Consider the following 11,989-nt stretch of genomic DNA (forward strand, 5'->3'; position numbering starts at 1 on the left):
TGATGGCTTCTTCAACCAGGAGCAGGCCACAGGCTAGAGTGGTAGCAGTGGAGAGCAGAGAGGTAGTCCCCAGAGCAGCAGTCATGAGAGGAGATGGGCCGGTGAGCAGCCTGAAAGCAGAACACACAACAACAGCAGGAAAGCTACAACAGCTGCAGAGGACCATGTGGAAAGGGAGATGCCTCAATGGTTTAGAATTCTATAATAAAACAGTGGTGGTTTGGAAGAAGCCCCAAGACAACTGCTACCAAACCTGTGAAATATAATTTAGTCACCTCAAACATGCCTCTGTGACCTGAGGCTCTTCCTACTGCCTGGAACGTTCCTCTTGGGCTGAAGTAGGACCAACTTCTTATTCTTAAGGTACGAGCTAAAATGTATCTCAGAGTGGAGGCCATCCCTATTTAAAGATCTCCCTGTGATAGTCTAACACAGTGCTGTTTTTCCTTGAGAGTACTGCATTTCGCTGATTCTGATATATACTTTTTTTCATATTTTAACATCACTGAAGTTGGGATGAATTTTATCATCAAAACTGTGTCATGGTTTAATTGGCCACAGTTTTTCTAAGTGACTTTTTTTAAATGGTGCATTTTATAACCTGTGCCATTTCTATTCAAGAAAATAGAGTTTTCATCACATTCAATGAGTGTTGTTTGTATGTTTAGTGTTTGTTTGTCTACTCTATAAACTGTAGGCTTCTTTAAAGCAAGCACTAGCATGTAGTACAACACCTGGTGCATCATATATATTCAATAATGATTAATCAAATGACTGAATTCATTCACTTTATTTATTTTTTTTTTTTTGAGACAGGGTCCTACTATCTTGCCCAGGCTGGTCTTGAACTCCTGGGCTCAAGTGATCCTCCCACCTCGGCCTCCCAAAGTGGTGGGATTATAGGCATGAGCCACGGAGCTCGGCCTGAATTCATCAACCTTAGGGTTGTACGGCTCTCAGCGGAAAAACACTGTATACAATACTATGTATAATCAGATGACTTAAGATTTTTGGACAAAATTAAATATACAGTCTCTCTGTCAGATTCACATGTACCCAATATCTTATCTCAAAGTACTGGTGTTTTTGTTTTGGGGATTTTTTTTATTTTTATTTTTTGAGTCTCACTCTGTTGCCCAAGCTGGAGTACAGTGGTGCAATCTTGGCTCACTGCAACCTCTGCCCTCTGGGTTCAAGGGATTCTCCTGCCTCAGCCTCTCAAGTAGCTGGGACCACAGGTGCACATCACCACGTCCAGCTCATTTTTTTGTATTTTAGTAGCATGGGGTTTTCACCATGTCGGCCAGACTGGTCTCGAACTCCTGACCTCAAGTGATCTGCCCGCCTCAGCCTCCCAAAGTGCTGGGATTACAGGTATGACCCACCACATCCATCTTCAAAGTACTGGTTTTAAGCAGAAATTTCCACACAAGTAGATACCTTAAAACAAAGAACACTTGAGAACATCTGTCTAAGCAGAACAAAGTTTTTGTATTAGACATTTCTCGGAAACCTACTTTTAAAGGGGAGATATTAATAGAAAGTATTTATGAAGCATCTCTCAGTGTAATGCCCCGGTGCTTTGACAAGTATGCTATTTTTGAACATGGAAAAAACTCATTGTGATACATTATGACCAGTTTCTCCTGCTTAATACTGTAGTTAGGTCTAATCCTATGTTTATAACCTCTTAATCTACTTCCATGGAGGAAATAGATTTCGCCTTATCTATTCACTTGGTACTAACTCAAATAAGTAGAAAAACCAGGGGATTTAATCTTGGCTAAAATAATTTAGCAATTAGCAAATATTTTAAGAAACGCCAATTAGAAACATAGAAAACATAAATGGATTTCAATGCATGTTGATCTTTTTGAAAATTTTCCTCTGAATGAACGTCTTTCTTTAACACTAATGCAAGGCTCTGGATAAATCTTATTATTATGAAAGTCCCCAGTAGTGAGAATTTAAATACAAATTTATGCAAAATGAGAAAAATGGGTCACTTCTGCCATTGCCTTATTCCTGGAATATTTTCTTTTAGCAAAATAGAGCTGAGAATAAAAATCATCTCAATTTTACAATACACCATATCTCCCTCGTAACATTCAGATAATGATTCTGAAGCTATTTGGTATGATGGATGAAGAAATGCATTCTGAGCTTGGGTGAACCACACTACTCGGGACCTCTGTTTCTGCTTTTGCAAGTCTGACTTGTCAAGGGCCCCTCCCATCTCCTCAGAGACAGCTTCCAGACATCCCTGGTCAGAATCAGTGTCTCCTTCCTCTTCTGGGCCCACTTAACATGTAGTTTCTAGTTCTTGCATAACAATTATGCAGTGAACCCTGTAGTGCAAACGAGTGTGTGTGCATTTGTCTACCTCAGAAGGCTGTGAACTCCTGGAGTGTCAGGACTGTTTTCATTCATATTTGGGTCTTGTACTTGGAAGATGACTCATATTTTGCCATATCAGATTGAATTGCTTTATAAGGTTAGCTTTGGCTTATTCAGTTTATGCTCCCTAAGGTTTTGTTTTTATGTACTAGTATTGCAGATTAGAGAAAAAACAAAAAAAAACAAAAAAAACAAGCTCATCTCAAACCCTCATGGGTCTTTTTGTGTGACATAGAATGAAGAGCCGAGCTGAGCCCAACCTCAGGAAAGAGAGTGCCTCCACGGGCCCCTGTAGTCCCAGCTACTCGGTACTCGGGAGGCTGAGGCAGGAGAATGGCGTGAACCCAGGAGGCGGAGCTTGCAGTGAGCCAAGATCGCGCCACTGCACTCCAGCCTGGGCAACAGAGAGAGATTCCGTCTCAAAAAAAAAAAAAAAAAAAAAGTGCCTCCAGCAGTTCAGACCAAGTTCATGTCCTGAGGTAAGACTGGCAGGGGCTACCCTGGGCCCTGGAAAGAGAGGGGTTCCTACGAGATGAGAAAAGTATTCCCTTAGGTTCTAAGAGAAAATGGCAATGCTCTATGTGGACCATGCAACTATTAGAGACCCAGGCACATTTATGCAATCTAATCCTGGGTCAAATACTCATTTTCCAGGTGATGATAGACAAGTCCCTTAAGCCTTCTGATCAGCAGCTTCTTGAACTCTAAAATGGGAAATCTAATATTAAAGATATCCTACAACATGGACTGTTGTGAAAACTAATAAAGACAAAGCCTTCCTTCTCAAGCACTATGAAGCATTCAGTGCTAAGTACAATGAAAATAATGTGGCCAGAGGCCTCGGGCCTGTGCCAGATGGAACCAGCCTTGGCCACTCTTTCCCATATTGCTGCTCCCAGCTGACAGAGGTTTGGCTGAAGATTCTGCCAGGACCCGTGCATCAGTATTCCCACAAGGAGCTGCAGGGCACACACAAGTGTGTGCTGAGAAAGTCCCCAAGAAAGATGGAACCCACATGGGGGCATTGCTGATGCTGTCCCAGAAAACAAGCCCAGGGATTTTCCCAGCTCTATACATTGCTTTGTGTTTATCAGTGCTTTGACTAGCAGCTATTCATTTGTAACATGAAACTCTTAAAATAAAATCTTTTTTATTTTAGCGAGTTTTATTGAGGGAACCTGGCTGCAGGCAGGATTTCAGTCTTATGTCTGCATAAAGCCTAAGCTGTTGGCCAGTGGAAATATTTCCTTAGAAAAACCAAGGTGTTTGATGTTATTTGATTGGACTTCTCACTTCCTAACCAGTTGCCTTGGTGTTGCTTAGATGAAGCCCAGATTAATTTTTTTTCTCGGTCACTTCTTACAAAATCTGAAATCTGAAAGTTCAGCCCTAACCACCTCACAAAATGGTCAGTCTTGTTCTTGACCTCATTAACAAAGGACTGTCCTTCCAACTCACACCAACCTGGGGGAGGAAATAAACCAGACAGCCCGAATGACGACAGAGTGGGATGAAATAACCCCTCCCTGGGACAATGCCTTTTCCTGTTTCTGGAGGCTCCTCCTATTCCCACACTGGTTTCTGCATCCGTTACTTGGCCAGGATCCTCTTTCACATCAAAGTGTCCCTCCTTGGGCTTCAGAAGTAGGGGCATAACCTTAGTTTCTACAGGAAGGCATTTTCATCCCAAAGGAAAGGGGAAAACCATGTGTTTGGTTGCTATACAATTACAAGCCACTTTCCTTGTTTTTCATTTTATAGTCATGCACATGAAAAGTATAGGCAGGCTTTTAGCTACGATGAGCCAAACATTTGGTTCCTAGACTTCTATAGTTTGAGCTGGAAGCATTAAAATAATTCAACTCCAGCCATTCAGTCTTCATTAATAATATTAAATGCCTGAGTTAGGAAAAGTTTTAGCAGAGGATATGATTTTCTTTTTTACTTCAAAAACACATGAAAGGGCATAATCTGGACAGATACTTAAGGAAGAGAGGTTGAAGAATGCCATGCATTCCATCTCAGACTAGGCTATGGGGACTCTTCTTGGGAGGTCTGGGTTTCAATCCAGTTTTGAATGGCTGAACGTAATCGGTGATGGTAGGGCACTACGGCTTTCCCAAAGCTGTCACTCTGTGTCATTATCAAAAGCACTTATTTTGTACCTAATATGTCTATGCGTGACAGATGTTTAAATAGGAATGTCCCTGTCTTTCTGGGGCCTCTGATCTAAAATGGTGCAGATACTCTTGGAAATGGGGTAAACAGCAGAACCTTGGGTGGGAGAGAGCATATCCAATAGTATTTTTTCAGTGTGTAATTAGGGTGGGAGGGTCTAGAAAATTTTAACTGTTGGAGAATACAATTCATTATCATTGGAAGGGTACCCTGTAGAAGAGTATCACATTTGGGGAATGGGAGCTGTTGATCAAAAGATAGCATAATTTTCAGCCAGGCGTGGTGGCTCATGCTTGGAATCCCAGCATTTTGGGAGACTGAGGAGGGCAGATCACTTGAGGTCGGGAGTTTGAGACCAGCCTGGCCAACATGGTGAAACCCTGGGGGGTTTTTTTCATTTTATTTTATTTATTTATTTTTTTGGAGACAGAGTCTTGCTCTGTTGCCCAGGCTGGAGTGTAGTGGCAGGATCTCAGCTCACTTTGACCTCTGGCTCCCAGGTTCAAGCTATCCTCCTGCCTCAGCCTCCCCAGTATCTGGGATTACACCATGACAATGAGCTAATTTTTGTATTTTTGATAGAGACAAGGTTTTCCCATGTTGTCCAGGCTGGTCTTGAACTCCTGAGCTCAGCCAAAGTGCTGGGATTCCAGGCATGAGCCACTGTGCCCAGCAGTGAAGCATTCCTTATGCCCTATACCATTATCTTATTTGATCCTGACAATAGCTTGCCAGGAAGGTGTTAACAACTCTCATTTTATAGATGAGGAAACTGAAGTTCAACGAGTTTAAGTAACTTGCCTAAAGTCATACAGCTAGTAAGTAGCAGAGCCAGGTGTTAAATCCAGGGCTGTCTGATGTCAGAGCTCATGAATTTTCTCTTACTTACACTCCCTTCATTTGATGCTCAAAGCTCCAGAGAAAAATGTATGTATACAAGACATTTTTGTTGGGTTAAGTGCACTGGTTGAGTGCAGGACAAATATTCCCTCTAAATCTCTACCTATTCAGCCTCCCCAGGGATACATCAGACTACTCTTCAAATATAGTCTTCCCATGTCCCTGACCCACCTAAATTGTTTACTCTTTCTTTAATATTATTATAATGGAACTTGTGGTTTATATTTGAAATGAATTGTATATTGTTACTCGAAGTGCATATGAGAGGCAATGCTATGTAAAGCCTAACATAAAGTGACGAATAAAACTTTATATACCTACATACTTACATGTGTATAAAATATTGCAAAATAAAATAATATTTAAAGAGATGTGCATTTATTTTTGTCATTCTGATGCAGAACTATACTGTATTCTGACTATTTATAAAGTTATTTCCTTACATGTTTTCTATTTTTTTTCCATCCTGTCATTCTTATTCCCCCGGTAATCTCTATATATCTAAGGAAGAGGAAGCAAGAAGTTGTTCCACCTGTGTTTACTAATTATAGTGCTAGTCCTTTGTATATAGTGTTTGTACTTTGTTAGAATGCTGATTATCTCTCAAGCAGCTAACCCTACTTAGACCTGACAACAATTTAAATTCAAATATCTTCACAGCAGGCAATTTTATTAATGTTTTATATGGTACGCCAGAGAAGTGAGCTGATTTGGGTGTGTTTGGTTTGGGCTTTATTTTTTCTTTCCATTTTTGGTAGAAGATTGTGCTTTAGAAAAGTATGTTCAGTTGACCTATACCATCGGGAAACTTGATTGAATTGTTCAACCCATAGGCCACAAGCCTGAACCCAGGAGATACCAGCTCCAAGAAAAAGCAGTGTGTTCTATCTCTGTGACTGATTTCATTTTTGGATTCTCTTTTGAGTCTGCCAATAAGTTCCAGATGGGAGGTGCTGGTTTTTGAGAGGCAAGTTACCTGTTCACTGGGAGCGGAGGGAGACCACTTGTTTGGGGCTCCCACAAATGACAGATGGCAGTGACTTTGGTCACTGATGATGTTGTCTGGACTCAACTCAGCTTAGAAGAGAAAGAAACCATAATACCTTGTAAGAATTTCCTTTGCTCCACCCAGTTATTCTAGTAAAGGAAAGAAGATTTGAAAAGCTAGGACTCCAATGCCACCTGTGCCACGCTAACATCTGGACGTGGGCTTGAGAGAACCTCCCTGGAAACCGAAAAAGAAAAGATAAAAACCCTCTAGGTCATAGGTGTCCAATCTTTTAGCTTCCCCAGGCCACACTGGAAGAAGAAGATTGTCTTGGGCCACACATAAAATACACTAATACTAATGATAGCTGGTGAGCTTTTTTTTAAAAAAAAAAATCTCTTGATGTTTTAAGAAAGTTTGCAAATTTGTGTTGGGTGGCATTCGAAGCCACCCTGGGCCACATGTGGGCCACGGGCTGTGGGTTGGACAGGCTTACTCGAGGTAATTGTGCTCCCTAACTCTGCAGAACAGCAAGCCTCCCTCCACAAGCAGATCATAGTTGAATGGGGGTCGGGTGAGGTGGAGCTCTTGGTTTGTGAGAATAGTCAGCAATGGAATGGCTGGTTGGTTATACAAATTAAAATTGATTTGCATTCATCTAAAAAAATTAGTAAATACAAGATGCCTATTATGTACACTATGTATTGCAGAAAGACTAAATACATGATAAAATGTTAACATACATAACTTTTTTAACGGAAAAAATGTTTGGAAAGGGGTTTCTGAATTCTGGGTTTAGTTTCCTTGGGAAAAAGTAATTTGAGATATCCTAAAGTATCATATCTGGCCAGATGCAGTGGCTCATGCCTGTAATCCCAACACTTTGAGAGGCCAAGGCAGGCAAATCACCTGAGGTCAGGAGTTGGAGACCAGCCTGGCCAACATGGTGAAACCTCGTCTCTACTAAAAATACAAAAATTAGCCGGGCATGGTGGTGAGCGCCTGTAATCCTAGCTACTCGGGAGGCTGAGGCACTAGAATCACTTGAATCCAGGAAGCAGAGGTTGCAGTGAGCTGAGATTATAACACTGCACTCCAGCCTGGGCAACAGAGTGAGACTTCATCTCAAAAAAAAAAAACGTATCATGTCTGATCAGTGTACCATGGCCGATGTGAAGGCCGGCTCAGACCAGCCAGAGTGCAATAGAACATTTAAAATTTGTCTTGAAGTTCTTCAATTTAAAAAGAACATAAGGACACCTTTACATCCTTTAGTGCTCTTTTTCAGAATTCCTTGTCTTCTGTTTGGAAAATAACTTTCATACTAATATAGTGGAATTAACCAATTCCATAGGCTTTGGAGTCTTAAAGACCCAGATTCAAATACAATTTTGACCTTTGGTAAATGACTTAACATCTCCAAGCCACAGTTTCCTCACAGGTGGAACAGGGTACTTATTTTACAGACTTGTGAGAATTAAGTGAGATTATACATAAATAGCATTTAACACAATTGCTGTCAGATGGTAAGCACTCAGTAATTGTCAGATAGGAATATAATCACAGCTACCCCCTTTTCTATTTATACTGCTTCCACTTGAGTCCACTGTTCATATTACTAACATTCTAGCTGCTGATGTGTGGGTTTCATGGGCAACACAGTAGATCACTTAGGAACATGAACTCAAAAGTCCCACTGCCTGGGCTCAATTCCTGTCTCCCCTATGTATTGGCCCTTTGACCTAGGGTAATTGATTATATTTCACCTCTCTGATTCAGTCTGCTCACCTTTAAGATAGGAGTGATAATGCCTAGTTCCTAAAGTTACTGTGAGCACCAAATGCGTTAATTCATTAAAGCATTAAGGTACTTAAAACAATGCCCAGCTGTAGGAAACTCTCAGTAACTATTAGCCTTTCCCACCCCCCACCCCCCGCTCCCCGAGACGGAGTCTGGCTCTGTCGCCCAGGCTGGAGTGCATTGGCAGGATCTCGGCTCACTGCAGCCTCCGCCTCCTGGATTCAAGCAATTCTCCTACCTCGGCCTCCCAAGTAGCTGGGATTACAGGCATGTGCCACCATGCCCAGCTAATTTTTGTATTTTTAGAAAAGACAGGGTTTCATCATGTTGGCGAGGTTGGTCTTGAACTCCTGACCTCGTGATCCACCAGCCTCAGCCTCCCAAAATGCTGCGATTACAGGTGTGAGTCACTGCACCTGGCCTATTAGCTACTATTAATATCATTTTTACGCCTCTCAATGCAATGGAATCATAATGTCATTGAGTTAAGATGCTGGTTGCAATGTCTATAAAGTCTGCTTTCATCCTCACTGTATCCACAAGCACCAAGCACATTATCTGACACTGAGAGGGGCCTCGATGAATACCGAGTTTCACTATCTTCTGTAGACTGTAAAGTGGTTTGCTAACAGCTCTCTCAGTCTGCACTATCTCCCTTCAAGTCCATCTGTACTGGCACCCCAGGTCTGTCCCAATCCTCTCCCCTCTGCCTCTCCCATCTGATCTCCCATTGCTTTCCTATACATACTCCATCTCCAGCAAACACTGCTGATTTCCTCCACCCAGGAATGGACCGCAGGGGAGGTGGGCCTTGCTGCAGCCGCAGAGGGAGAATCTTTATCTGTTTGGATCAGTCATGGTGTTCTCATTCCTCTTGCCATTGACTAGTGGAAGTATAGAGGCATGACAGAATTTTGACCAATTAGATATGAGAACAAACCTTAGGAAGAGGAGGGAAGTATCTGAGAAAAACTTTTCATCAGATATGGGATAAAGATAGGTAGAAAGAAATGGTCTCTCTCCTCCCACTGGATATTGCAGCATTTCCCCGTGAAACATGGAGTTGCTGCAGCCATCTGGCATGCATGAGTGGAGCTAAGCCAAAGCACTGAGAATGACTGAGGATGCACTGATCTGCAGAATTCATCAACCTTGCACACCCTAGTTAGAGAATTCATGCTATATGAGAGAATGCAAATATATCTATACATATTTGATTTGGGCTTTTCTGTTATTTGCAACCCTAAGCAGCCTAACAGATACACAAGAAACCTTGGCTGGGTGCAGTGGCTCACACCTGTAATCCCAGCACTTTGGGAGGCTGAAGCAGGAAGATTTCTTGAGCTCAGGAGTTCAGAACCAGTCTGGGTAACATAGGGAGAGTCTTTTTCCACCAAAAATTTAAAAACGAACCAGGCATGGTGGTGCCTGCCTGTGGTCCCAGCTACTAGTCAGGAGGTTGAGGCGGGAGTGTTGCTTGAGCCTGGGAGGTTGAGGCTGCAGTGAGCTAGGATCGCATCACTGTGCTCCAGCCTGAGTGGCATAGTGAAAACCTGTCTCAAAAAAGAAAGAAATTACCCCACTCCTGCGCAAAGGCCAATATATAATACTTATCCCAATAAAGTGTGTATATCACAAATAATATAGCTCACACAATCTAAATACACTCATATAATCCAGCACTGAAATAAATAAACGTCATTAATATCTGAATAAAAAAGTTAAAACTAAAACCTTTTTTTACCTAACAAATTGGCAAAGATGAAAGATTAATATTTCTCTTAACTTGGATGTAGAAAAGTGTATTCCCATATGCTTTTGGTAAGAGTATAATTTGGCAACATGTATAAAAATTTTAAACACAACAAATTTAAAAAACTTTTAAACATGCTTATCTTTTGATCTGAAAATTTCACTTCTAGGAATTTATCTTAAGGAAATAATCAAATGTGCAGAGAGGCATGAGAATCTTTATTGCTGGTGTTTCACAGCAAATATTTGGAAATAATCAGTTACTATCCATAGAGGATTAAATAAATTTTTATATATCTTTAAAAAGATGAGATTTTCAGGAATTGACACGGAAAACGGACCATGATACACTCTTCAATAAAATCAGCATGTTGCAAAATAATAAGTGTAGTATGAACCCATCTGTAATATGGAAGAATATACATTAACTGTTAGCAGGTCATTTCTGGGGGATTAAAGCATGGACAGTATTTACTTTGTACACCATCGTAGTATGTTATTTTTTGGATCCATAGGCACTTGCTACTATTTCCATCACAAGTCACAGTGAAAGAGCTGAGAACAAATACTCTGCAGATCTCTGGATAGATCCCCTATCCAACGTAGGAGTATCTTCTCTACCCCAACTTCCCTGCCTGCCTTGCATGGGGCGGTGGCTCTCACCAGGTTGTCCCTGAGCCTCCAGTAAGATACAGACAGGGTCTAATTAAGACATTGGGTTTCTGTAGTAATCACAAAGAATTCACTGTAAAGATTAGAATTGATTATATGAATGGGAACTTTTATGTTTTATAACTTACTGTAAGAGAAATTATTTTTAAATTTCTATAAGGATTCCAACTATATGACATCCTGCAAAGGCAAAACTATGAAGACAGTAAAAATAGCAGTGGTTTCCAGTGGGTAGAGGGAGAGAGAGATGAATAGGAGGAGCATGGAGAATTTTTAAGGCAGTAAAACTATTCTCTGTGATACTACAATGATGGATACATGTCATTATACATTTCAAAACCCATAGAATGTACACCAAGAGTGAAAGTTAATAGAAATTATGAACTTTGGGTGATACCGATATGTCAATGTAGGTTCACTGAGGTAACAAATGTACCTCTATAGTGCAGGATGTTGGGGGAAGCTATGCATGTGTAGGGGCAGAGGGCATGTAAGAACTTTCCATTCTGTTTTGCTGTGAACCTAAAACTGCTCCAAAAAATAGGGTCTATGACCAGGCGCGGTGGCTCACGTCTGTAATCCCAGCGCTTTGGGAGGCCGAGGTGGGCACAAGATCAGGATTTCGAGACCAACCTGGCCAACACGGTGAAACTCCGTCTCTACTAAAAACACAAAAAATTAGCTAGGCATGGTGGTGCAGGAGAGGCTGCCACTTGGGAGGCTGAGGCAGGAGAATCGCTTGAACCCAGGAGGCGGAAGTCACAGTGAGCTGAGACTGTGCCACTGCGCTATAGCTTGGGCAACAGACCAAGACTCTGTCTCAAAAAAAAAAAAAAAAAAAAAAACCCAGGGTCTATTTTTTTAAAAATCCCATAAGCATAGAAATGTTCTTAGGACATGGGGTCTTTTATCTCTCTAATGTGAGAAACATTGACTAGTGTGAGCTAAAACTGGACAGGTTCAAACTACTGGCTTATAGCATGCTTCTGAGTGCCCGATGACCTCAGCAGCCTATACAACACCTCATCTCCTCATACCTAGAGCACTGTTCTTCCCAAAGATGTTTCCTACTTAGAGTTAAGTTTTTATCCAAAGCATCGAAGGAATAGACAAAATCAAATAGAAACAGTTTCAATCACTTGCAGTGCTTAAAATATTTATAATCCTTGCTATAGCCAAAGGCAGCCAGGCTAATTATTTACCAAGCAAGTGGAAATGATGTCCTGGGGGAGAAGGCAGAACTGATACATCAGTTGGGAGAAAGGCTGGTAGTTAGTAGGAGTTCAGGGAGTCTCAAAAGCA

At 41.4% G+C, this 11,989-nt stretch overlaps 1 long non-coding RNA gene across 1 annotated transcript; it reads left to right on the plus strand.

Annotated features, from left to right (window-relative positions):
- The first annotated feature begins 277 nt into the window (after positions 1 to 277).
- Positions 278 to 3,555, plus strand: LOC119621459 (uncharacterized). The gene is made up of 2 exons (XR_005238018.2): positions 278 to 363; positions 3,052 to 3,555. It is a non-coding gene; the product is annotated as an uncharacterized lncRNA (long non-coding RNA).
- Positions 3,556 to 11,989: the final 8,434 nt, after the last annotated feature.

This window comes from Chlorocebus sabaeus, chromosome 7 (genome assembly GCF_047675955.1).
Source record: "Chlorocebus sabaeus isolate Y175 chromosome 7, mChlSab1.0.hap1, whole genome shotgun sequence".
Classification (NCBI taxonomy): domain Eukaryota; kingdom Metazoa; phylum Chordata; class Mammalia; order Primates; family Cercopithecidae; genus Chlorocebus; species Chlorocebus sabaeus.